A 22,617-nucleotide genomic window follows, 5' to 3' on the forward strand; every position below is an offset into this window, starting at 1 on the left:
GCACTTGGAACCCACACTGTAAACATGGTTGTCAAATCCCTCAAAAAGAAGACAGTTTAGGATCACACATTACTTAGGGCTCAAGAGGGCTGGACACTCCCTGTGAGATGAAGAATGACAACCTGTCAATGGGCAAGGAACCCTGTGTAAAGCAACCAGGAGGAACGTTCCAGAGAGGTGAGCACCTCCAAGATGAGGCACTGGCCTCAGGGAGCCTGCTCCAGGTGTGACTAAAGTTGACATTTGATGAAGTGGAAATCACATCCAATAACTCCTAGCTGATGTAAGAGGAATGGTGGGGATGCAAGCCAGCTTGAAAGGTGCCTGCAGAGGCCAGAGGAGGGCGTCGGATACCATGGAACAGTTTTAAGCACCCCTGGTGGTGCTGAGAATTGACCTCTGGAAGAGCAGCCAGTGCTCTTAACTACTGAGCTATCTCTGTGGTCCATATTAACATTTTCTAAGCCTGTACTTGTCACAAGACGTTCAGCAAGAGAGGTTGACTCCAAATACTCGTCCAATGAAAAGTGTGCAAATCTGAAAGCGTATGTCAGGTGGCCTGTGCCACTTAGCTCTGAGAGACAGCAAGAACAGGCTCTACTGCCAGCCACAGGACGACAGCCACACACAGCTGTGGAGTCTTTGGGCCATTCTGTTTTGTGTCTGTTTGTGCTTAAGTCATTTGCTCTATCTTGGATGTCACCTAATTTTTTTTTCTTCCAAAAGTAGATTTCTTCGGAATACAAATTGAATTTCCAAAGTTGGTACCTCCTTCCTATCCATTGGCTTAATTCTTTCAAACTGAAAGAAATAAAATCACTGTTTGCTTGAACATGCAGACTTTTTTTTTACAGCAGGGTTTTTATTTCACACACAAACCCACACAGGCTGAGAACACAATTAGGATCTGTTTTGATTTAAGTCTAGAAATGAAGTCCACTCACACCAGCTGGAGGAACTTCTATATGGGCCCACGGAGCTGTGTAGCAGCTTGAATTGAAGTTGGAAGTCATGCCATATAAGTTGGTCATCATAGGGCAAACCTGGGCAAATTCTGGTGTTGTCAATGAGTTTTTCCATATGCCATGGTGTGTGCAAGTCCCTCGAAGATCAGGGGCTGAGAAACTGATTCCCAGTCTATCCTTGCTGGGGAGCGAGGGGCCTAGGGGGGATTTGAGGTGATCAGGGATTTGTGCCAGGTACCAAGCTCTGCAGAGAGGACTAGCCTGGCCTTTGTGTTCTCTCACTTAGATGATGCCATTACCATGAAGTGGTCAGGCAAGGGGGCCTCCTCAGAGGCTGCCCTCTGTCTTTGTGAGAAATAAGTTTATTTTCTTTATAAATTACTTAGTTATGATGCTCAGTGATATCAATAAGCAACAGACTGCTGCACATTCCTTATTCAGAATTAACAAGACAAAGCAAAACAAACACCTCAATCCATCCCAACTGATCAGAAACCTTGCTGGTATGAGTATCTTTGGGACATGGCTTTTCTGTGACCAGGTGCTCGTCTCTCTTATGCATGCACACACACACACACACACACACACACACACAAGGGTATACACACATTCCACTATGCACACGCCTTTCCAGGTAATCTGGCTGGACAATGTACGATAATGACCATGTGCAATGCACAGGGATTAAAGCCGAACAGATCTTTGGAACTCTGCTCTTGTCTTGTAGCGTGAAATAACACCTATTCATTCACTCTGTGGGCCAAGAAAAGGATTCATCCAGGTCTGAAATCCAGCACAGGCAGAGGTGGAAGGTGATGCAGTTTGAATCTCTGTCTAAAAAACAGAGAGAGGGAGAGAGAGAGAAAAAAAACATGCAGCAATGAGAATTTGTATTTCTTCTCAGTATATGGCTCTGTCCTGGACTTTAATTGTTTTCATTTTATTTTGCTTTATAAATCAGCTTCCATTTTATTAGGTTGCATGTCTGGCATAGATTGAAATCAAGTTCTATTGTGTCTTCAAATAGAAAAGCAACAGCTTTGGACAATATCAAGCCAGTTTGCAATGGTGAGTGACAAGGGACTGATGAGTGTAGGTGTCCCAAAATCCCTGTCCTCACTGGTTGACCTGATCAGTCTCTGAAGTACCTCTTTGACCTAGTGCAAGCCTGGGGTGATCAGTGTCTCTTTTCTCAAGAGCTTAGAGCTGAATGGAGATCATAAAGCCAGCCACTGGTTTGTCCATAGTGTGGCTATTGTCATAGTTCATATTTTTATTGCTCTGCTCAGAGTGGAGTGGCATTCCCTATTTCATCCCTTAAAGAGAAGGCTTAGCAGGATGTGGTGGCACACATACCTTTAACCTTAGCACTTGGGAGGCAGAGGCAAACATCTCTGAGTTTGAGGCCATCTGGTCTACAGAGAAAGTTCTGGGACAGCCAGGGCTATGCAGAGAAAGCCTGTTTTGAAAAACCAGAAAAGAGATGGGGTGGAGTGGGCTTAGTCTATTAATCAGTTTTTTTTTTAATAAGAATAAAACTGATTCTGTCTGTCTGTCTGTCTGTCTGTCTATCTACCTACCTATCTATCATCTATCTCTGCATATATATGTATATATGCTGGAGAAGGTTATTTGATTGGTTCACAGGGTGTGATTTGGGTAGTCCGGCACTGGCTATGTACTTCCAGTCTGTAGCCAAAGGCCCAGAACATTCCTTCAGAGCTTCTGTCTTCAGTCTGTGTTGCAATCCCTCTGAAGGAGGCTCTAACACAGGAAAAGGAGTGTCTCGGCAACAGGATAAATGAATTTGCCAGTGAAAGCGAGGGCAAGCAGGCAAGGAACAGTTTTCTACCTCTGTGTCCTTTCACCAAGGCTGCACCGGAAGTTGCTACCACATTTCCTGTGGATCTTCCAGCTACCCATAATGGAGCCAGGAAAACCTCTTGCAGGAGTGCCTGACGACTTAGGTTTTAGTGGACTCCAGATGCAGTCAGGTTGACGACCAGAATTAGCCATCTCATTTAGGCTGTGGCCAGTTTCTACATTTAAATCAGCCCCAAAAATGTTATTTGGAAGCTAAGCGGCCATTCAATCTTGTGACATGAATGGCTTGTCAGGAGTCCAGCTTGTTTACTTTTCCAAGTGGGTGTTACAGCTATGGTCATGGGAAAGCCCCACGGTCATGTCTCTTATAGCCAAGAACCCATTTCCCCTACCCAAAGGGCTTCAGCCAGTAAGTCCCCGACTATAACAGTCATGGGCGAGCGTTCAGAGTGGGGGAGAGGTGGCACATTTTACACTGCTGACTCCAGCACTCAGAGTTTTTCCAAAGCTATTCTAACAGCCAATAAAATTAGTCAGCAGAGCCAGCAGAGCCTGTTCAGCTGCTCACTGGTCAAGATGCTGAAAGGTTCTAGATTCTGCGAGAAAAAGGAAGAAAATAAAGAAAAGGAAGAAACCAGAAGAGAAGAGAAGACAGATCATTGGGGCAACAGAAATCCCATAATAAGCAGGACCTTTCCTGTACCCTCACTTACTGTCCACTCTGAATTTCATGAGACACTTGAGAACTTTCTGATCTGATTAGAGTCTAAACAGTCTGAGGAGAGAGAGATTATTGTCATTCATGCCACACCTGTGAGTGAAGAAGAGCCAAAAACTGTAGGAGCTGAGCCAGTGTCCCTACCCTGCTCTAACTGCTATGGACAGACTTCTCTTCACATTTTAATTTTTTGTTTATCTATTTGTATTATAAAAGAGGTGTTCATTTAAAAATTCCCAAGAGTGTGGCTGGCAAGATGGCTCAGTGGTAAAGAGCACTGTCTGCTCTTCCAGAGGTCCAGGGTTCCCTTACCAGGACACACACACTGACTCACTATCATCTGTAATTCCAGTTTTTGGGGAACTTATGCCTTCTTCTGGCCTCCACAGACACATGCCATGCACGTGGTACACAAAAACTTATGTAGGCCAAACACATACACATTAAGAAAACAATTTTTTTTTTAAATTAGGAAAGTATAGGAAGAAATAATCTAATTTTTTCACAGTTTTACTGACTAAATATATAAAGCCTAGTGCCCATGTGGCCTACTGGCATTCAAAAGTACAGTCCAGCAACCAAAAATAATTTGAAAGGGAAAGTGTTTTAACCAAAGTATACTGACACCTCATCAGGCTCTGTGGCAGCATGGTCCCCCTCTCAGGACCCCAGAGTGTCCTTGTTTGTTCACAGTACTCATTAGATGCTGTCAAGGTGTGTGTCTTGGGTCGCACAGGGACAGTTTCAGATTTAAATTGTGTGAGTCACTGGGCAGCCCTCAAGACTTCTGCATCTGTTCTTTGAAGAGGGTGGACAGTACCTCATAAGATGACGCACACCTGACCCAGAGAGGGTTTCACTGTCTGTTCTAGTCATGCTTTTCTTTCACTTGTCTCAAAAATATCTCACGCCAAAAATATCTGTTGTGCAATTCTCTAATGAAAGAAATATAGGCCAGAGATCCTTGCAAATTCTAGCTGGGAAGAAAAGGCCTAGATATAAGAGGGACAGGGGACAGTATAGACAGCTGGATTAGACTGGAGGGTTGGCAACATATCTATTGGTGCTGGGTGGACAAGGTCATCTCTGACAAAGTGACACTCAGACCTCTCCCTACCATAGGTGCTGCCAAAACAAACAAACAATAAATTAGATAGATAGATAGATAGACAGATAGATAGATAGATAGATAGAGGGACGAATGGATGGATAGATGGAGGGATGCATGCATTCTCAAATACTTTCAATTGTGGTATGATTTCTCCCTTCCAAGAGAATGAAGGTTTTTTTTTTCCTTTTTATAGTTCCCTTTATTGAATCTCAACCACCTTATTAGGAATTATCTACTTTCAACTAAAAAGAAAGCTATCACACTTGATCTTAGCATAAAGGCCCGAAACAAGTAAGGGCGATCTTTTATTTACTTATTTATTTTTGTATTTTGAGACAAGATTTTGGTGTATAGTTTGGCTTGTCTGGAACTTGATCTGTAGACTAGGCTGACCTTTGAACTCATAGAAATTTGCCTGCTTCTGCTTCCATAGGTGTTGGAATTAAAGGCTTTCCCAGCAATGTCTGACAACTAGTTTTAGATGCTTAGGGTTGTAAAAGAAGCAGAATAAGTGGATGGCACATTTCCCACACAGGGCAGTGTTTAGTACTTGTAGGATAGCTGAACTGGCATTACAGGGAATCACTGTGCCAGGTGAGCGAGCCTTGTATACGGAGCTAGTTGCCTGTGTCCCTTAAATTGGTAGTTGTTATGTTATGCACCAGCAGCTACCAAAATGCCTAAAAGTTCTACTGTGTTCCAGATGCCCTACTAAAAACCAGTCCTGGACAAACATCACACATGTGCCAAACTGCAGCACTGGGAAGGGATATTTGGGGAATGGGGATAAAAAGGGATTTGTAAACAAAGACATAAGTAAGATAATAAAAACAAGAGAAGGGCTTTGGATGGGTGCTGATGAGAGTGACAAGAAGCCAGGATGTTCTGAACTCAACCTTTTATGCCAAAGGCTCAAAAGAAAAACTTAGAAAGATTCTGAGCCTGACTTTGGGGATTCACAGAGAAGAGCAGACTCACCATGCATGAAAGTTGTGCAGGGGTTTCATGCATCTTCACCTCAAATAAGGAAAAGCTGGGACAAACAGATCGTGGTTTCCATGCGATGGAGTGAGGCTCAGTGGCAGAAGCCATCGAGGCAGGTATTGTGGGTGAATCTTCAGGAAGGCAAAAGTACAACCCTATGCCAGCCAAAAGCAGACCTACGGAGGCTTACAGTCACATGACACTGTTCTAGGTCACGCAGAACAGATCGACAGTGGTGTGTGTGTGTGTGTGTGTGTGTGTGAGAGAGAGAGAGAGAGAGAGAGAGAGAGAGAGATCACATGATGCTGCAGTGTGGAATGTTGGGGCATTCAGCACATTCATCAGAACAGAGGAGAAACTCCCAACCTGGTCAAGTGCTCTAATCCATAGATGTTTGGAGACTTGGCTGCTTGCCTTGTTAATTTCACTCAGCACTGCAGTCGAAAGTGAGGAACTCTGAATGTGCTGCATGTTTCTGACAGCCAGGGAAGTGTGTGTCCAGCTGGTAGCATCTTCCGGGAACACTGGAGCCAATGTGTGTCTGTGTGGTTGGTGCATGCAGCTGTTTATATATGTGGAAGCCAGAGATGGGCCATGGCTGTCATTCCTAGGCACTGACCACTTCAGTTTTTAAAAAGTTAAAATTTATTATTTTGTAACAGTGTTTATCTGCATGTATGTATGAGGTCCATGTGCATGCCTCGTGCCCTCAGAAGAAGGCATCATATCTCCCTTGGTACTGGAGTTACAGATGGTTATGACCCACCATGTGGGTGCTGGGAACTAAACTCGAGACCTCAGCAAGTGCTCTTAACCAGTGAGCCATCTCTTCAGCCCCCACCTTGGTGTTTTGAGACAGGAGTTTCCACTGAACGTGGTCTCTGCAAAGTAGGCTACTCTCTTAGTCACTGTTCTATTGACCAAGGCGATTGATAGGAAGGAGAGCATTTAGTTAGGAGGAGGGTTTGCTTACAGTGTCAGAGGCCATTTTCATCATGGCAGTATGCATGGCACTGGAGCAATGGCCGAGAGCTGCATCCTGACTTAGAGGCGGGGGGGGGGAGAAGGAGGAAGAGAGAGAGAGAGGGAGAGAGAGAGAGAGAGAGAGAGAGAGAGAGAGAGAGAGAGAGAGGAGAAACAGTTGGGCCTGGCATGGGCTTTTGAAACCTCAAAGCCCACCTCCAGTGACACACTTCCTTCAACAAGGCCAAGCCTCCTAATTCTTATAATCCTTTTAAACAGTTCCACTACCTGGTGACCAGTCATTCAAATATATGAACTTATAGGGGCCATTTTTATTCAAACCACCACAGCTGGGTTATCTGGCCACCTAATCCCATCAATCCAGTCCTTCTGACCTTGCCTTCCCAGAGCTGGGATTACAAACTCAAGCCCCAAGGCCCATTTTTCATTTATATTTTCATACATAAATTTGGGGGGCTGAACTTGGGTCCTCATATTTGAGAAGCGGACACTTTACCAACCGGGCTTGCCCAAGCCAGGCTATTCCTTTATGGTGTTAAAATCTTCAACCATTGAAGGCAGATATTGAGTATCCTTTTTTTCCCCCTAAATTTCATTTTGTGTGAGAGTTTTACCTGCATGGATGTATGTGCCTACCTGGTGCCCTTGGAGGGGCAGAGGAGGATGATAGATCCCCTGGAACTGTTACAGATGGTGTTACAAGTGGTTGTGGGCCAATATGTGCTAGAAATTGAACACAGCTCCTCTGCAAAAGCAGCCAGTGCTCCTAACGCCCATGGCGTCTCTTTAGTCCCATGTTTTGTGCTTTTGAAGCTGCACATCATTGGTTAATTCAGCCTTTCCTCCCCCAGCACCCTGTGCTCATACACATACACTGCTTTGCCAGTACCTCGTCAAGAGGGGGCGAGGATTACATCCTGGTTTTGGCTGCCTCAGGACCAACCATGCTCATCTTGGTTGAACCTCCTTTGATGGGTCTAGGGTACACTCAGCTGGATTCCCAGCTAGGGAATTATGGTGCTAGGTCCTCTGAAATTTCAAAGTTTGTAAATCTTTAAGCTGCTATTAGGTGGCCAATGTAATATGATCCTTAGGAAATTTCCTCCAGTTATAGAACTTGGGAATGGATCAAAGGAGAGGACTGAGGTTGCTATTGATGAGGTGGCTTTTTTTTCCTCTTTGGTGGTGGTGGGGCTGTTCTTTGCTTGGCTTTTAATCTAATGTGTACAATTACTACCCAACAAAGCTTTTTTTTTATAATCTTGAATGAATGTGGCAAGCAGACAATTATTTGTCCAAACCTAAGACTTTCCTAGAATACCTATGGCATTCAACCAGTGTTCTTCTTGTCCCATCACAGAGTTTGAATTTTGGTGGGCCCACCTAGTTACCTTCATCCAGTCTCAGAGAAATGCCTTCCATCCAGAGGCCATGGCTGTGAAAGAACAAAGATCACATGTGCCAAGGTTCCACGATAGCTGATGTAATGGTTTTCCTATCCCTTAGGCAACTTTTCTTTCTATAGTAGCGCGTGCCTGAAATGATCACTGAAATTAATGAGAAAGCGTGGCACACTTTTATCCACAAACCCTTTTCCAGACAGGACATGTGAAGGCACGTAGACAGGATCAGTGTGAGGGGGAGCTGCTGAGACCATGGGGCCTCTGAAAGTTTAGATGAGTCAGGTCCATGAAGCACAGCAGCAGTGGGTGAGTGTGAGGCAGGGGAGACTGTTCAGGGGTGGGGGAGGAGTTTCCACGAGGCCCCACTTGGTGCTGGGTACTGTAAGAACTGGCAGACACTGATACTGAGGAGTGTAGGCCTGCTTGCTTGCTAGCCCCTTCCCAAGCAATGGACTGAGAGGATTCAGGAAGTGGGGATCAGATAGAAGCTGTGAGACTGTGAAGAAATGAAGGGCCAGCTCAAGTGGCCTCAAAGCTTCAGAGAAAAATGGGGCTAAGAAACCAGAGAGGAGGTGTGTCCAGGGGCATCCATATTCAAACACGGAAAAGGATGGGGAAAACCTGGAAAGGTACTGATTGTCTGTCCAAATCATAAATTACTCTGTACTTTTTTGGGTGAGATGAGAATCCCAGCACAAATGAGGAAACTAGAAATTGAGGGAGCGATGAGGTGGTCAAAAGAGGTGTCTCCAAACCATCACCTCCCAGAAGGGCTGAATCTCACCTGTTGCTGTGGTTCTCACCCAGCCCCCATTGGCCTCTTTTTCTTTTCTGAGACTCAGGATACAGTGATCATCCTAGAATTGAGTCAGATTGCCAACCTAACAGGAGAGATTTGGGGCTAAAGTAAATGCTAGCACAAAGGAGATTATTGTAAGAAAACATTCCAACTGGGCATAGTGGCACACTCAGGGAAGTAGAGGCAGGCAGATCTCTGTGAGTTTAAGGCCAACCTGATCTAAAAAGTTAGTCCAGGACATCCAAGGCTGCACCGAGAAACCCTGTCTCGACACCCCACCCCCCTGGAAAAAAATTCTTCTTTACATAATGAATTATTACTAATTTTGTTTCTCCCACCCAGTAGTGTGCTGAAATATCACGGTTTTGCTGTGCGTTTTTTTTTTCCCCAATTTGGTTTATTTGCACACCATCATGGCACAGAGGCATCCCCTTACGTAAGTCCAATTGAAGTAGTGATTGTTCTTTGCACATAGACTGAAAAACCACGGACAAAATCATAGATCTTAGCATGCAAACAAAGATAATTGATCAGTCCATTGTAATAAAGTCAATAATCAACTGCTCCATACTTCCTGGCAGCTGGCTGGGCAAAATCTTCATTCTCCATTCCATTTAAAAAAAAAAAAAGGAAAAAACAAACAAACAAACAAACAAAAACCAAAATCTGAATTGACACGTTTAACATCAACCTCTTTTGAGAAATCAACATGTTATGAACTTGCACAGCTCACACTCGATTCCTGTATTGTTTTTGTTGTTACATCACCGCAGGCTGAGGGTAGCTTGACCAAGGAGTCTGTGAAGGACACGAATATCCTTGAAAACACTGGAGGGAATCTGAGGACCTGACTGAGAAGCGGAGCCTTGCTGAGAGCGCTGGATGGGAGAAAGGAGCGTGTAGGAGGCAGGCTGAATGTGAGCTTCCTGCAGATGGGCTCTGCCAATTGACGTCAGCAACATGAGCCGCCCCCGGATGCTGCAGACCAGCTGGGCCAGCCAACTGTGCGGGCTGCACCGAGCGAGCGAGCGCGGAGATGTTTGCACTGGGCCACTGACAGCATCACTCACAGCTTCAGGCTGTCTTCTGTGCTAGCACAAGCCCTGGAGGAAGGGCGTCCTTCTGGATCCGTGCTCCCCGGTTACATAAGTCAGGAGCATTCAGAACTTTCAATCAGACTTGAGTGCAGTAATGATATCATCGAGTCCACAGCTTGGGGAAACAGTCAGTTCTGCGAGTTCATGTAGGGCTCAAGAACTTGAGCTTCCCACATGTGGGTGAGAATGCGGTGATTTTACTGAGTGATAATGACCCCTGAAGAAATGTGGTGAAATCGCAGAGAAAGAGAGTCTCTAAGTTACTAGAGATTTTACAGACACCTACTAGGCACGTGGGAGAGGGCAGTGGTGTTCCACATACCTAAAGTCCCCAAACCATTACTGTCTCGGTTGGCCTCTTTTTCTTTTTTGGTCTCAGGATATGGCGCTCATCCTAGAATTGAGTCAGATTACCAGCATAACAGGAGAGATTTGGGGCTAAAGTAAACGCTAGCACAAAGGAGATTTAAAGTCGGTGTGCAGACTGTGGGCCCAGTGGAAGAGGCATAGTTAAGTGTCCTGCCTGAGAGGGAGATGATATGTAAACAGAGCGGAGTCTGGGGGGTTGGAGGGGCTTTTTAAGGGAGGGGGCAGGTGCAGCTTTCCTTGAGGAAGTTATCTGACAACGCCCTGCGAAGGTGAGAGCTGAGCCTCACAGATGTGTGCAGTGTGGCGGGCAGGGGTGGTGTGTAGAGAGAGAAAGAGAGAGAGAGTGTGTGTGAGAGAGAGAGAGAGAGAGAGAGAGAGAGAGAGAGAGAAAGACACTATGACCATGGCCTCTCTTACAAAGAAAGATATTTAGTTGGAGCTGGCTTACAGTTCAGAGGTCTAGTCCATTATTGTCATGGGAAGCATGAAGACATTCAGTCAGAGCAGAAGCCGAGACTTCTACATCTGTAGAGGCAGGCAGCAGGAAGAGACAGTGAGTGATTAGGCCTGGTTTGAGTTTCTGAGACTTCAAAACCTACCCTCAGTTACACACGTCCTCCAGCAAAGCCACACTGCCTAGCAGTGCTACTCCTTATGAGCCTCTGGAGGTCCTTTTTTTATTCACACCACCACACCCACCTACAGTGATACACATTTTTTTTCAAAGCCACGCCCCCCACAGATCCTTCCATAAACAGTCCCAATCACTGGGGACTAAACATTCATACATATGAGCCTATGGAGACCACAGAGGGTTTGAGCAGAGAAGTTGGAATGACACAGCTGGCTTAGTTTTCAAGAGTCATTTTGGGTGAAATCTGGAGACTCACACTAGAGAAGTGATTGTGTGTGTGTGTGTGTGTGTGTGTGTGTGTAAAACACACAGTGATGAAAGTACCACACGTTGGAAGGGCACCAAGCAGAGGCAGAAGAGGAATGCATGTGGGCTGTGAGAGATGAGTCCAGGCTGCCACTCAGCTGTTGGCTACACTTTTTGGGAAAAGTTATTTTGTCACCGTCCAAAATAACTGGGGAGGACAACCTTTCTCTGTTGCTCATCGTGGGGCAGGCACAGAGTAGATGCCAGCTTCCTAAGCACAGGCCTAGACTTCCTGTCTCCATGCTGCGAACACTTGGGTTGTTAGAAGCAGCAGGTCTGGGTTGATTTTAGAAAATCAGATGGAATAAGGTTCTGGATATAGGTGTGCTCTTCCAGGGGTGCCAGGATGGCTAAACACTGACAGTCACACAAACTTCAGGAGATATGTACATGACTTCATGGAGGTTAGGTAGGACAGAATTCAGGAAGTGTTTATTGTGGATTTTTTAACCCATAGACCCATGGGTTATGAAGTGTTAGTCCGGGTGCTAGTGTGAGGATTGGATGTCTAAGCTGTGAGACTCAGTGGGGTGTCGATGTCTTTAGATCCTCAGGGATTTGACTCTGAAGGGAGTTTCCACACCTTTGTCTTCTCTTTTGTTTCTGAGCACAAGATAAGTGACTTGCTTTCAGCGCGTGTTCCCACCATGGCTAGCTGACCCAGATCCCAGAGAAATGGGGCCAATTCGTCATGGGCTGGGGGTCCCAAGACTCTAAGCCAAAATAAGCCTTGTCTATTTATAAGTTGACCATTGTAGGCATTTTATTGCAGCATGGAAATCTGTAATAACCAGATTTAACCCAGGTCCAAAATATAAAAGATGAGGGAGACACAGAGAGAAGGAGTACCACAGACTTGTGGAAGGCTCTCTCTCTCTCACTGAGGGAGTACTGGCACAAGTATACTAGAGAAGCAATCACCTATGGGTAAGAAAATAGCTAAGATGAAAGTAGATTGTATAGTCCTGTAGCTCATTCAGGACTGGGAAGGCCGGTGTGCGCATTCAGGACAGAGGATGACCTTTGTTCTACAGTGGTGCCTGACTGAGGCAGTAGACATCCTTTTGCTGTTCTTTACCTTAGTAGGCTGCCTAGTTTCATGTCAGCTTGATACAAGCTAGAGTCATCAGAGGGAAGGGAGCCTCAGGTAAAAAAAAAAAATCCTCCCTAAGATTTATTTGTAGGGCATTTTCTTAATTTTCTTAATTTCTTAATTTTCTTAATTGATGGAAGGGCCCAGCCCATTGTGGGTGGTGCCATCCCTTGGCTTGTGGTCCCAGGTTCTGTAAGAGAGTAGATTGAGCAAGCCACAGGGAGCAAGCCAGTGAGCAGCACCTCTCCATGGCCTCTGCATCAGCTCTTGCCCTGTTTGAGTTCCTGTCCTAACTTCTTTCAGTGATAGACTATGAATGCGGACATGTAAGCCAAATAAATTCTTTTCTCCCCAGCTTGCTTTTTGTCTTGGTGTTTGTATCTTAGCAATAGTAACTTAAACCAAGACTCGTGTCAATAAAGTAATTCATAAATGGACACAGCAGGAGAGCAAAGCAAAAATTTTATTTTGAGGAATGAATTTTATATATATGAGGAAGTTAAAGGTCACTCACTGGCCCACCCAGAACAGAGTAGCCTTCATTAAAAAACAAGAGCAAAAATAAAACAACTTATTGGTTACTTTTTTATTGCTGAGATCAAATACCATGACCAAGGCAACTCATAGAAGGAAGGGTTTAATTGGGATAATGATTTCAGAGGAAGAAGATTCCACAGTGGCTTGGAAGCATCAAAGCAGGCAGGCATGGGGGCTGAAGCTGGCAGATGGGAGCTCACATCTTGAACCGTAAGCAGGAAGCAGGAAGCATGTACCTTTGAAATCTCAAACTCCAGCTGCAGTGACATTCTTCCTCCAGCAAAGCCACACCTTCTAAGCCTCCCCAAACAGTTGGGGAACCAAATATTCAAATACCAGAGCCTATGGGGGATATCACAATCAAACCACCACAAACACGAGCAGCAGATGCCAGCAAGGATGTGTGGAAAAGGAGCTTTCCTGAATTGTAGATGGGAACATAAATAGTGCAGCCACCATGCCGATCAGTATGGCGAAGCCTCAGGAAAAGAACATTAAAAGCACTGTGTGATTTAGCTCTACCTCTATTGGAAAGCACCCAGGTGAATCTAAGTCAGTGCACATCAGAGACACCGGCTTTCTGCAGCACTGCTCACAGCAGCCAAGCCATCCAGTCAGTCTACGTATCCATCATTAGATGAGGCTGTAAGGACAAGGTCGATTTGTTCAGCCATAAAGAAGAAGATTATGTTTGCAGGAAAATGGATGGAAGTAGAGAACCTGATGTTAAGTGAAACGAGCCAGGCTCGTTTCTTGTGATGTATTTTATATATGGAACCTAAATTACATGCGTACAAGCATACATACACATTTGACATGAAAACAGATGGGAACTATCTGAGAAGAGGGTGGGGGACAAGGAAGGAGGGACAAGGAAGAGGGTCACATGATGCCAAAGAACATGTCATACTTGAACAGAAGCCTACTACTTCATACGATGATCGCATACTAATAATTTTTAAAAGGACAAATAAAATTGAAAACAAGAGGAAAAGAAAAGAAAATATCCATGCTTAGGCAACGTGTGCAGCCTCGGAAGGTCACCCTGGGGGAAGGCTGTGGTGGACTTTTATGGACTCAGCGGTGTTGGCGGAGTGCCTGTCTAGTAGAACTGATTTGACTAGTTCCACCCTTCATATGTGATGAGTTACACAACCATGCCTTTGGCCATGTGTACATTATCAACCTGAGGCTGCAGGACACACAGAACAGAGGGGATTTCCTTTAAAAGTTTCCCTTGTGGGTGGAGAACCACTAGAGAAAGTTGTATTCTTGTCACTGGTGAAGGTTTTAGAGTGCTCCCTGTGTTGTGGAGCTTGTAGCTGGCAATGATTTTGAAGATCTGGGAGAGCTTCCAGGAGGGCAGAACACCTCCCTTTTAGATTAGCTAGGAGGGATGAGTGTTTGGTCTCATTGAATTTAAAACAAGAAAGAGTATAACAAGGGCATTGGCCATTGTCCCTGGAATTTGACTTCATGACAAGCAACACATCCTCATTACCGTACAATAGACATCAGGCAGGTCTTTATAAAGGCATCTTATTAGGAGTGGTCGCATATCACCTTACACTTAGCCTGCTCTAGAGTTAACTAAACAGCCCTAAAAAGGCACAGATATACACAACTAACTATACACTGTAGATGAGAAACATTAGCAGTCTTTAGAAGAATACATCAAAGACCAGAAAGAAACAACATAGTATAGAGATTATCCAGGACACATATAGCCATAGTTGTAGGTAGAAACAAAAAAGAGACCAGTAGTCACAACAAGAAAAAATGTATTGAGAAATAACTAGAAATGAAAAGATGATGGAAGTAGAACAATATTAAAAAGATGAATATATTCCATATGTTTGTGAAGGTAGGGTCATAAAGAAGCTGACCAAAGCAAGGAAGACAGAAATTGAACTCACAGACATGAAGGGTTGTATCCTGGATGGGATTATGGTTCATGTGAGCCAAAAGCAGAAAATACAGTATATATATGAAAGGCAGTCTTTGTATAAAGTGTATCTAAATAGACATAAGAAGACTAAATACATAACACTATACTATTTCACAATAACATAAAAATAGCATCAGTAAGCTGGGTGGTGACACACACCTTTAATCTCTGCACGGCAGAGGCAGAGAGGCAGAGAGAGAGAGGCAGCGAGGCAGGGGCAAGCAGATCTCTGTGAGTTCAAGGCCATCCTGGTGTACAGAGTGAGTTCCAGGACATCCAGGCCTGCATAGAAAGAAACCTTGTTTCAAAACAACAATAACTCACCCCATCCTACCCGCCCCCCTAAAAAAAACACCAAAAAAACCAAACAAACTAGCATCAGTAACAGAAAGCTACAGAGAAAAAAATCTTCAGGTATTTGGACACAAAAATATCATGCCAGCTAATTTTGACTGAGCTATGCTCATGGGATTCAGAAGGCTCAGGTCGGTGTGTGAGAGAAATTAGATAACGACAGCTCTGACTTAACGAATGGTTTGATCCATCCATACATTCAAAACTCCAAACAGACTACTGGTAACTAGGGAGCTGTCCCCTGGGGCCTGGTTGGAGGGAGCAGTCTCCTGAGAGTGTCCCTTCTGGTTAGATCTTGCCCCGCCCCTTCCTGTTTCTGCTGTCTTTACTTCCTGTCTGCTGCAAGCCGCTTTCCTTCGTGGGATCTCACTGCTGTGAAGTCCTCCTCGAGCCAGTGGAGCCAGTAACTGCAGGCTGAGCTATTGGAAACTGCAAACCAGAATAAAGGAAACCTGTCCTTTCCCAACTGTTTTTCTTAGGTATTTGTCACAGCGGTTTAGAAATATCTACTGTAAGAATGAGGAGCCAACATTTGTGACAGAGGAACTGTGTTTGGAGGGAATAACTCTTAGGACGAGAGATTATAATAGAGAAGAAGAAAAGTCTTAAGTCTATCATCTGAGCTTTTACTCTAAGGATCGTTATTATTAGTCCTGTCCTCCCTTTCCTCTTCCAGCTCTTCTTACATTATAAAAACAATGGATCTTCTCTTGGGCTGGATGATTGAGTGTCCTATCTATTATGGGCCAGATCCTGGGTGACGCTTATATCACAACGGTTGAAGGAGGGAGGATTTCACTGTGAACGTTGTTAACTCAGATGAACCCCTAGAGAGTCCAGGGCCACATGGGTGCTTTCACTGTGTGAATTTTTGAAGTCATGAGTCCATCTATTCTTTCTTCAGGTTTGTTAGGTAGGATATGCTTTCTGCCCTCCTTGATGTTTAGGTGGGACCATGCAGCTTTCTATAGCAAGGGACCCTGCAAGGAGGGGTCTTGGAAAGGCACTGCAGCATTCCTCCCTTGGCTATGATGGGGAGGGGGTCCCAGGTAGTGTGGGCTTTAAGTGACTACCGTGAATAAAGACCGTCTACCTAGCCACAATGAGCATAAAGCATGAGCAAGAAATAAAGGTTGCTTGAGTCCACTTACGTTTGGGAGCTATTTGTCACCTCAGCGTAACCAAGGCTACCCTGACTCATACCCTCAGCATGGACTTGCAGCTTCATAAGGACTGCTCATCCCCAGGGTAGCACTGTTGGAGCTAGAAGGCAGCAAACACCTTGGTCCACAAACATGCTATTTCTGTGACGTTGAAGTATTTTCTGAGTGTGGACTGTCCCCCGCAGCTCTTGTACTTGAACATTAGATCCCCAGCTTGTGATACTGTCTGGGGAGATCTTAAGAACTCTGAGGTAGGAGCTATGGCAGAAGGAAACTGGTGCCGAGAGTGGGGTTGTTGTACCTGGTCATGCAACCTGGTCATGAGGCTTATAAACCTTTGGGACTCGGTTCAGAGATGTGGGCAGAAAATTCCTAGGATGATGGGAGGAGAGTGGACCGTTGTGGGGAAAGTTTGAAAGATCGGACTAGGGTTATACATACGGTCAGTGAAGGCTGTGCTCACCAGGGTTCAGAGGAGAGCGAAGACTCAGCAGCGACTGGGCTAGAGACCATTTGTGCCACATTCTGGCAAAGAAGATGGCCATGTTTTATCTGTGTCCTGAGAATCTGGGCAGCAGGCTAGGTTTGGTGGGGAGATTTTCACGACTATGTGTGGGCTGTGGTAGGGTTACTGCTTGCTGTGCGTAGTCAGGTTTATGGTGTGAGTCTAGAACAAAAAGAGCAGAAAGGTGTGAAACTGCAGTTCCGTTTACGAAGGAGGGCGGATACAGATAACGTGGAGAGCACGTTGGTGTGGCAAAGCTGCTGCAGCTGTGCAGGGATTAGGGCGGAACAATCGGGGGAGCACCCTGAGGGCAAGACTTTAACCACCAAAGGCTTCAGGGTTTACAAATGCCAGCCCACAGGACTCCGCGGGGAAATGCTTTCCTGCACAGCCATACAGGCACTTGGAAGACTATGAGGCCTTAATTGGGGGAGCCCAGCTACCCCTTGAGCTGGCAGCAGAGCTTACTATTGTTCATATGGTATGTGGGTTTTGCTTACATATATATGCACACACACACACACACACACACACACACACACACGCACGAGACAGGGTTTCACACTGAAGCTTATGCTAGGCTGGACCTCAGTAGATAGTCCAGGGCCTGGAATTCACAGAAACCCTCCCATTTCGGCATTTTAGGTGCTGGCGTTGCAGGTGTGTCTCAATCCATTGTCTTGCTGTCTGTTTTGAGATGTCCATCTGTCAGGTGTCTGTTATTTTCTTTCTCTGTCTTCAGTGTAGCTTGGCTCTTGGTTTATAGCATGTTAGTGACACAAGAGGCAATTTTCATCTGCTATTTTTTTCTACTTTATGTTCATTGGTGTTTTGACTGTACAAATGCCTGTATGAGGGTGTCAGTTGTAAGCTGCCATGTGGGTGCTGGGAATCGAACCTGGATCCTCTAGAAGAGCAGCTAGGGAACTTAACTGCTGAGCCATCTCTCCAGCCCCACGTCTACTACTTTCTCATAATTCAATTTTATTGTTACAACTAGCCTCTTAGATGTATTTCTTTTTCCAATGCCAGCTGCACCAAGCTCAGTTGTCTATCTCAAACTGATCAAGTCTTGGCTGCTTTTCTCTCGGTGTCTGTGTGGTTGCTCTGGGGTGTACTCTATACCCTAAGTTCTACCTTTAAATAATATCACACCAATTTTAGTATCTTGTGTACACTGAGATGCATTGGAGGCAGGCCCGTGCTCCCATCTTGTTACTTTTTCATCTGTTCTGACATATCTTATGCTATCATATGTTGTTAATTATGCAATACATTTTTATTTTTCATGTTTTTTAAAAGTTGCTAGCCTTTGGATATCATTTTTGAGATGAGAATTATATTTAGTCTAGCTTTTTAGTTTTCCAAGTTGAAGTTCACCTTGGAATCTAGTCGCCTTTCAGTTTGATTAACAGACTTGGATGACATTTCAGAATCAAACTCTGCAAATGAATGTTGAGTTTCTGCGGTACCCAGGCGCTAAATGGGCTTTCTTCTGATTGTGTCATATGTAGCTATCCTGAGAGGAATATTTTGTTATTCAGAATTTTAAGTCTCGAGCTGACCACCACGTGGTTGCAGCCTCCCAAGGGCCGTGATATAGAAAATTTACAGAGAGGGAAAATCTATTAATCATTTGCACTGTCGATTTCAATCCTTCCTGGAGGTTTGCTCTGAAAACTCATCTCCAGTCAAGAAATGCATGAGTCCTGGGATCTTCCCTCTCTGCAAGGTAGCAAGCTGGGCTGTCGTTCCCTGGGCACACTGGTGGGATGGGTTGGTTGTCACTCATTGCATGAGTAGTGCCTAGAAGCCTTGTTCCCCAGTTCTCACAAGGCAAGGAAGAAGAGATTTTAACTTACAATTCTCTGCAGTACAAGAAAATAACCTGGAGTTAGGAGCTGCAAAGCATGCATAGTGAGTAACCATGGCCTGTGGCCCAGAGGGGACACAGTCTTTTCCATACTGGACAGTAATCAGATGTCTTAGCCTTAGAGGGGGGTGTGTGTTTACATACAGATCCCTGCAAAGACAGCAACGCATCAGTCAGGCCTGTAAGGCATATCCAGACATATGGAATAAGGGTCTTCCAATACCCAGCTCTTCAGATGGCTGAACTTCAGCCAGCAAGGATTAAAACTTGTCAATTATTTCAGTTTTGGAGATGTTTCTGTGTGTGAATGCTGATGTTGAAATCTGTGTTAAGGCTTAGAGCAGCTAAGGAAAGGATCCTAGAGGAGTTGCGGTGGCCTGGAACTTGTGATGCAGACCAGGCTGGCTTGCACTGAGTTTAGTTGTATATCTCAAATTGATCAAATACTGGCTGTTTTTCTCTTGTGTCAGTGTGATTGCTCTGGGGTCAATCATATATCTTAAGTTCTCATAGGTCTGCCTTCAGCTCCCACGTGCTGGGGTTAAAGGTGTGCACAAGCACACCCCACTATGAGCTTGGTAGTTTATACTATCCCTTTAAAGTTGATTTTGCAGGGACCAAGCTGGGAATTGAACCCAGGACCTCACAGCAAGCACTGGATCATGAAACGGCCCCTCCAGATCCTTTGTAGTCGAAGTTTATATTTTATTTCTCTTCCAGGAGCATCCTTTTCAGATGTTCGAATGGGCTGATGTTGTGACTTCATGAGGGCGTGTAGTCTATGGTAGAAAGGTCAGTGACAAGCTCAGACACTTAACATCACTGTGTCCCCTTCTCTGGTTCTCTGCCACCTCCTTCATCTGTGCCCATGGAAGTGGACCTCTGATTGTCCAAGAACAACTATCCCTGGAGTGTTGATCAATGGGAATCAGATCTGTGAACAAAGCCAAGCCAATTTTATACACCCAATTTGGTGTCTCCATTGATGAGATTAATATGCCATCAGTGACCCCCCCACTTTTCATTTTGTTCTCAGATAGGCTTGTGGTATCTGCCCACGAGAAGCTGGGGGGTCCTTCTGTGAAAAGCTGAGGTATCCCCCTGTGAGAAGCTAGGGTGTCATCCTATGAGAAGATGGGGTGTCCCCTCATGAGAAGCTGGGGTGTTCCCCCATGAGAAGCAGACACAGTTGCATTTTGAGTTTTTATGTGCGAGCTAATCAGAGCGAACACAATTCAACCATTTTATAGTGTTTTGAGGGTGCACGAAGCTGTTGCCTGTTTCAGCCCCTCTTGGTTGTTCTCCTGAGGGTGGCTGGGAACATCACTGGCTGCTTATTTGGGACCTGGCAGGACTATAAACGAATAACTCATCTCACACAGAACATTGCATTGTAGGGTGATAATTGTACGTTTGAAGTGTTCTAACAGTTCACTGGAGAGTTCAGAGGTGTTCATTGAACTATACTTTTCACAGCAGAGGTGAATACAGAAAACCATTTTCACAAGGCCCCCTTTGTCCAAGGTCTTAATTTCTCCTTCACACATGGAAAGAACTCAGAGCAAAACAACCTATGAGATTTGACTCATGTGCACCTCAGTATAGATTGCAGCCAGCATGACCCCATATCCTACTCCAGAGCTCTGTTCTCAGTGCTGTTTCCATATGTGCTAGCTGTCTGCACATGCTAAAGCTCTCTCTCTCTTTCTTTTCTTTTTCTCACAGACAATTTGGAGAGTACAGGAAAGGATAGAATGATAGAAGTCATACACAGGCATTTGTACACCAACAGTTTGTCTTCTTGTCCTCACACAACCACGGCTAACTCTGTAAGTGCCAAAGGAAGAGGTTGTCTCTGACAAACTCACGAGGGGTAATAGGCAGGTTACTCAGTCACTTCCTGGTCCCCAGCAAACAGAAGAACTGGGCTTGGTGACTTTATCCTTGGAGTTTTGGTTACTCCATCTGGGGAGATCTGAGGATGTGGCCTGAAGGCCACCAGAGGTGTGTCAGCAAGAGAGGTAAAGTGTCTCTTTAAAGTCCTCGGACTGTGTAGCCCTCACCAGTCCCAGAAAGTATGGTGCATCGCATGATCACTGGTACCTACATCTGCTATCCAATGCCTGTGTCCAGGATCGTGTCTGCCCATCCTCAAGGGCTAACATAAACTCCCAAAGGTGTTTCACTTAGACCTTTGGCTGATGTGGGGTTACTTTGCTTTGCAAAGTGAGTCTCAGAAAAGAGAAGGTCCATCCTAGCTGAAATCCCTGGCTCTTGAGCTCTTGGGTAGGGCACTGGGAGTGTGGCTGAAGTGTCCAGCCTTGAACTGTAATCCACATATAAACTAGACCCAGCCCAGAGTGAAGGATGGAGGGAACCTGAGCTGCCTACGGAGCCTGAGAACACTTTTGCATGAGAGTTAAAGCAGTGACAAGCTAGAGAAATGGAATCCCCTTTCATCTTGCAAGTGGTTCTGGGTTACCTGCAGTTACAGAAGGTCCCCATGTGATACACTAACCCTAAGCACAGGCTCCCAGAGAATGGTCCTCAGCTCTGCTGCTCTGCAGCTGCATCTGTGGGTATGGAGACCCTCTTCCCAGATCACGGTGCCTATGCATGACCATGATCATGTGAAGGGCTTAGACTGCCTCCCAGACACCCACCCTGAATGCCCAGGAAGTTCTCATCCTGATGCCTCCAGCCAGGATCAACCATGGATGTGAGTTCTTGCCTTATGCTTTCCTGGGGCTGGTGTGAATTTGATGCCGCCCATGCACCCATCTTCAAGCTTCTCCTGCTCCCCTCCTTTGTGGGTTCCTCTAGAAGCCAGTCCTTAAGGAACCACTCAAATGCTCACCGGGAAGAGCTGGAATCTCTCCGGGAAGCTCAGCCTAGACTGTAGGCCACAGTCACTGGTGCTGAACAAAGTGCAGGGGGTAGGTAGCATGTGGCCACCATGGCCCCCAAGGTTTCCTCCCAAGGAGGAGCAGGGCTGACAGGCTGAGCTCCCTTCACAGTTCTCTGTAAGTGGGCTCCTTTAACTAAATAAACAATGTTAAAAAAAAAAAAATCCAGCATAGCCAGTAGGAAATGTGTGAAAGGAAGCATGGCTACTTTCTATCTGAGGCAGGGGGAACAGGGAAAGGCTTTTCTACACCAGAGAGCTGAACCCACAAAGGGGAAAACTTGGTGCTGATGGGTGAATGGGAAAGTTACAGCACAGCTACAGCACAGAGGGGCTTAACAAATGCCTATCGATATAGAATCATGCCCCCAGCCGTCCAACCAACCCGGGTATGCTTGTTGCTTTGCTTAGGATATAGTGAAGGTGAATTTTTGTCCTACTACGGGCCTTTCTAACCTGAAACCTCTAGAGCAGGGGTTCTCAACCTGTGGGGCTTGACCCCTTTGGGGTGGACCGACCGTGTCACAGGGGTCGCGGATCAGATATTCACATCAGAATTCATAACAGTAGCAAAATTACGGTGGTGAAGTAACAACATAAGAACCTTATGGTCGGGGGTCACCACAGCATGAGGAACTGTATTAAAGGGTTCAAGACCTGAGGAAGGTTGAGAAGGAGCTTCTGAGGAGACTGACGGGAACGGCCACGTTTAGGCTGAGGGGACAGATGCTCCGACTTGGGGTGTCGTTTACACAGATTTGGTGTGATGCCTCCTTCCTTACCCCTACCATCTGTGGAAGGCGCAGGTAGGGAATGGAGGGGTGAGGAGAGCTGCGTTGTTGGCCTCGGGTTCCCGCCCGCTGTGTGCTGTGTGTGGACCGGTCTCCCTCCTCTTCCTTTGAACAATAGCTACCCACAAAAGCCTGTGGTGGGATCTCCTGAGTCTCCCATTTCTGGCACACTGTGACAGGGCTCCCTGGCTCCCAGCTGCCCAAGCGTCCCGGTGGGGCGGGCGCAGATATTTGCCATTTGGCTTCAGTCCTAG

This window comes from Meriones unguiculatus, chromosome 20 (assembly GCF_030254825.1).
Source record: "Meriones unguiculatus strain TT.TT164.6M chromosome 20, Bangor_MerUng_6.1, whole genome shotgun sequence".
In the NCBI taxonomy this organism is placed as follows: Eukaryota; Metazoa; Chordata; class Mammalia; order Rodentia; family Muridae; genus Meriones; species Meriones unguiculatus.